Raw genomic sequence first — 6,000 nt, 5'->3', positions numbered from 1 at the left:
CCCCCCTCAATGTCCACCTGCAAGTGAACTTACTTTTTCGGCCCAATGCCAAGTCGATGAAGATGCCTCTCCAGCAAGTCTCTTCCAAGAGCCTTCGTGAAGATGTCCGCAGCATTCTCTATAGTCGAACAGTACACCAAGTCGACCTCTCCATCCATGATGAGCTCGCATACAAAGTGATATTGAATCTCAATATGTTTTGTGCGAGCGTGGAACACCGGGTTCTTTGCAATCACCATGCAACTCTGATTGTCACATGATAATTGCGTAGGCTTGTTCTGCACTGCACCCATGTCCCCCAAAATCCTCCTCAACCACACTGCCTCGCAAGAAGCAAAGCATGCAGATTTGTACTCGGCCTCAGTAGAAGAAAGAGCAACTGTGGGTTGCTTCTTGCTGACCCATGACACAACTCCAGATCCAAGTGAGAAACAGTACCCTATCACTGATCTCCTGCTGTCCACGTCTCCTGCCCACCAATCCGAGTCACAGAATCCGATCAAGATGTTGCCCTTGGTATAGGTGATGCCATAATCAAGTGTGCCTTTGATGTATTTCAGCACCCGCATCCTTGCCCTCCAATGGTTCTCCCGGGGCTTATTGGAAAACCTGCTTAGTACACCAGTCACAAAATTGATGTTCGGCCGTGTGTTGCACAGGTAAATCAAGCTGCCCACAAGCCTTCTGTACTTCGCTTCGTCCACCAATGGTGATGAATCCTCGTTTGAGAGCTTCGCGTCAACCTCCATAGGGGTACCAACTGTCTTGCACTCAGCCATGCCAAATGCCTTCAGTATCTCTCCAGCATACTTCAGCTGTGAAATGAAGATCTGTTTCGGCTCCTGCCAAACTTCAATCCCCAAACAGAAATGCATCAGTCCGAGGTCTGTCATTTCAAACTCTCTTCCTAGCAAATGCTTCGTCTGCGAGATCTTCTCTTCATGGTTCCCTATTATGACAAGGTCGTCCACATAAAGGACCACGATCATACACCTGCCTCCTTCTCTGAAGATATACAAATTTGCAGTAGATGGGCTCCTCCTAAACCCGTTTTGCAGAAAGTAGGCATCAATTCACTAGTACCACACACACTCGTGGAGCCTGTTTCAACCCGTAAAGTGCCTTCTTTAGTTTGCAGACTTTACCTTCTGAACCGGGGATCTCAAAACCTGGTGGTTGTTCCACGTATATCTCCTCCTTGAGATCTCCATTCAGAAAGGCGGATTTCACATCCATTTGAAACACGGGCCAACTTCCCTAGGCAGCTAAAGCCAAAACACTGCGAATTGTGGTTAGTCGAGCTGTGGGAGCAAAAGTATCTTGATAATCAAAACCATGTACCTGTGCAAATCCTTTTGCCATGAGCCGATCCTTGTACTTATCGAACGTGCCATCAAACTTGTACTTGGTCTTGTACACCCACTTGGTTTCGATTACCTTGCGTTTTGGTGGTCGATCCACAAGGTCCCAAGTGTTGTTCTTCATTATGGATCCATACTCTGATTGCATAGCCTCCATCCACCTATCATCGCCCTGTGCCTCTTCAAGACACTTGGGTTCATCAACACGGATCACTTCTGTCATCAAAGCATAGTTGACCAAGTGTTCCTGCGCCCTTCTTTGCTCCTCTAATCTCTTGGACTAGCAGTGTTCAGATGGTTCCTCCTCAATGGTTGGAGGTTCTCTACCATCCAAAAGCTGCTTTACCCACTTCGAGAATGGCCGTTGCCATTGTGGTTCTGTAGGCTCTTCTTCATCTTCTTTGTCTTGAATCCTCCCAAGCACCGTTGTGGGATTTTGGTCTGCTATTGGTGGTGGTACTGGATATCCTAGTCCTGGTTGTTTGGGAAGGAAGCATCCTCCTCCAATTGATGCGGCTGTTCTGAGAAGACCACATCACGACTTACAATTACCTTCTTGGTAATAGGGTTATAGAGATGGTAACCCTTCGCCTCTTCACTGTAGCCCAAGAAAATACACTTTCGGCTCTTCGGTTCCCATTTGGTCCTGGTAGCATCAGGGACATGCACAAAACAGTCACATCCAAAAACTCTGAAATGTGCACCTGAAGGTTTCTTACCAGAAAAGGCTTGCAGTGGAGTCATCCCATTCACAGCCTTCGTGTAGCTATGATTCAGGATGTAAACTACAGTGTTACATGCTTTAGCCTAGAAAGTCTTTGGCAAATCTTTCCCTTTCATCATACTCCGGCCCATTTCACAGATGACGCGCATCTTGCGTTCTGCTACTCCATTTTGCTGTGATGTATGTGGCGAGGGTTTCTGCCTCTTGATTCCATGACTTTTGCAGTAACTTTCGAATTCAGTCGATGTGAACTCTCCACCTCTGTCTGATCTCAACTTCTTCACCTTCCTCCCTGTTTCTTTCTTCATTACATGCCATTCCTTGAACCTACTAAAAGCCTCATCTTTAGTCTTCAGGAAGTATATCCATATCCTTCTACTGTAGTCGTCGATCAGCGTCATGAAGTAGTAGGAACCACCCAAAGCTTCCGCCTCCATCTTTCTATAGAGGCCCGTGTGAACGAGCTCTAGAGGAGCCTTTGCCCTGCTGGCCTCTTTAGCAAAGGGATGCCGATGCTGCTTGCCCATCATGCAAGCTTCACATACATTGGGCAGATCTGAAATTTCTGGTAGGTCTGCAATCATTCCACTTTTATGCATCTCCTTCAAAGAACTAAGGTTTAGATGACCAAACCTCTCATGCCACAACTTAGTGTTCTTCACATCCGCTCGAGCACTGAAAGCTGAGAGTTCATAAATGTTGTTGCGCCGTGTACCTTTACCAACGACCTTTCCTTGAATATCCAGGATCTGTGCACCATTCTTATCGAATTGAACTTTGAGGTCTCGATCCATGATCGTAGAAATGGACAACAAGTTCCTCTTGATATCTGGCACATAAAGAACATCGGACAACTGTTTTACAACTCCATTTGACTTGAGAGCAATCGTACCTTTTCCTTTTGCTAGACATTTTGCATCATTTCCGACTACTACCAGGATGTCATTCCCTACCGGCTGTAGAGAGGTATACCAATCCTTCCGACTGGTCATGTGGCACGATGCACCACTGTCAATGATCCACGGTTCATCCATAGATACATGAACTGCATCCATGCAAATCTCCTCAATTGTGACGAAATATCACCAAAACTCAAAGCTCACAGCTCTACTGGTACTGCCTGCACGTTGTTGCTCGACTCTTTCTTTACTCCATTCTTCTCATCTGCAATCTTCTTTCGACACTCATTCTGCTTGTGCCCTGCCTTGTTGCAATAGAAGCACTTGATCTTCTTCTTTCTCTTTTTATCATCAGAAGAAGATGGGTTACCAGAGTCCTTACCCTTACCTTTCTTTGATCCAGTCTAGAAAGCCGAATCTTCTCCAGTCCTCGTCTTTTGATGCATCTCCTCCTCCAGAAGCATTGCGCTGAAATCCTCAAAGTTGAGGGGCGGATTTCTATTATGCGTATTCAACACCATAACAAGACCATCGTACTTTGGTGGGAGAATCCGTATGCACCTTCGTGCTAGATTCGCGCTGGTGATGGTGATGCCAATCGCAGTCATCTGATCGCGCAGATTCTTCACCCTGGTGATGAACTTCTCTGCCGTTTCAGACTCAGACAACTTCTCGTTCACGAGTTAAGTCTCTAGATTTTGAATCCGTGTTTGATTCGTGGTCTCGTACTGATTTTTCAAGACCGTCCATGCCTCCTCTGTTGTGGTGACATGTTGAATTAACGCCATGACGGAATCACTAACACTGCAGACAATAGAACACAGTGCATCTACATTTCTTCTTGTCCACGCGAGAATCTCATCCGCAATTGGTACTATCTGTTGTCCTGCATTGGCTGGATCCGATCTCGCAACTGGCCTCACATCCACCCCAGTAGTAGTGTCCCAAAGCTCGTATGCGCTTAGGATGGTCTTCATCTTGAACTTCCAGAGTGGATAGTTAGAGCCGTCCAACTTTTTGCTTTCGCCGAACGGTGGGATTCGCAGTCTTGCGGGCTGGGCCATCTCTTACAATCTTCTCGCAAATAGAAACACACTACCAAATCTTCTTGCTAGAGTCCAGGCTCTGATACCATGTAAGAAAATAATACAATGTCTGTACTCAACAGATAACAGGATCTCGTACACAAGAGAGAAAACAAGATAGTATGGAGAATCAAAAATTTGATTACTGTAGAACTGATACAATAGATGTCGCTGCCTCCCAACCGTGCGCTTCTGTAAAAGAAGCTTCGATGGCGTGCTGGAAACAATAGAAGACGGAGGCTGGATGCTAAGGAATCAGGGTTGCTGTAGCTAATGATGAAATGGGCTTCACGGGCTTGCTCTTATATAGCCACCAGTCGTAGTCGGTTAGGCTCAATTGTGTGACCGACCCAATCCGCCCAAAACGGTCGACTGGGGGTCGGTTCCGAAATAGGCCACTGACCATATGATAGAACCGGTGAGCAAAATAGAGGAACTAACCTACGGGTCTCCGTTCGCCATCCGAGATCATCTGAGGTTCCAAACAGGCCCCGCAACATGAGAGTGGGCTGCCCCAGGAAATGCTCCGTCTACCCTCAGTGCGGTCAGTCAAGGGATGCCTTCCGGCACTTGCATGTAGCCTAGTTGGTGGTGTGCCAACTCTATCTGAAGCCGTTCGGCCATTAGGCCACACATGGCCCCCATCTGGTGTCCAAACCAGGACCTACCGGATAACCGAGTTACTCAAATGCCTTCTCCTCATATGGGGGGCTTACAAGTAGAGTTAGCTGGTTCCCGCGTCGTTACACGAGAGTGGAGCATTTATATCTAACAATAACCACATATCTTAATTTCTAGTCTCACATCAATCTTTTGTTATGCATGCTTTGATATAAAATTTTGAAAAATGAGTTTACTTAAGTACTTCTAGTGTGTATTCTTAGTAACTTTTGCAAACCTTAGTTTCATTTTTGTTAATAATACTTTATGCAATAATTTTGTTATTTATTATAATCAATAGAAATTCAATTTTAAAAGATTATGGATAGGCTTGGTCATGCATTGTTAGTTCCTAGTACGTGTATGTATTTTCTAAATTCATAAATAATTTATCTCATTTATCTATTAAGGAGAGGTTTTAGTTATTCAGAGGAGAAATTTGAAATGTTCAATTAGGATGCTTTTTTGAACGTGGCCTTCCAATTCTTTGTTTTAGTTTTAATTCATTTGCCTCCCAAGGAGTCCTCCTCTAATTTCATGTGTGCTCCACCTTCACTATGTGTCTCTTTGTCCTTTCTATCTTTAAAGGTATAAAGCTTGTACCTTTTGTAGTTATGCCTTCTAAATAAAACATTACTTAATATAGAGTGTCAGGTCAAATTTTCCTTGCCAGCATGACCATTAGGACAAAAAAATTGCCTCTCCAGATTGTTGACAGTGCAATTTTCCTGCATCTTTTAAAGCTCTTGTGTATAAGTTTGGATCACATTTTTCTGAAAGAGTATCTTATTGATGAGATATGATTTTTCAAAGCCCGAAAGTTTGAATTTTTTAGAAAGGGACTTTAGGCACCATTGAAAAAAAATGTAGTGCTCGATTCACAATTCCATTATTATCAATCTGATTCCAATAGTATATTCCCCAATATCCCTATCTCCCTTTGGCTTTGTCCCCCACATTGAAGCATCTATTTCCCATAGAGTCAATGAGAATTTGAGTCTAGATTGAGTCTATTGTTGCTGAGAAGTACCTTGTATCTTTCGCTTCTTGATTGGATGTCTTGATTGGATGAGATATGACCAGCATTACGATATGTTACTGACTTTGCTTCAAGTTCATTCTTCATCACTCACTTAGCATGAATGACATTACCTAACATTATCCATTAGGTAATTTTCTTTTAGCTCAACTTATATGAGCAGGATCTAGATTCGTATCAATAGGATACAAAAGATATCCATTGCTCTAGTTTTCATGCTTGAGAAATAATC

This window comes from Dipteris shenzhenensis, chromosome 1 (assembly GCF_047967505.1).
Source record: "Dipteris shenzhenensis isolate YYH24624 ecotype China chromosome 1, Dip_SZ_1.0, whole genome shotgun sequence".
Taxonomy (NCBI): Eukaryota; Viridiplantae; Streptophyta; class Polypodiopsida; order Gleicheniales; family Dipteridaceae; genus Dipteris; species Dipteris shenzhenensis.
This window is presented reverse-complemented; position numbering follows the sequence as displayed.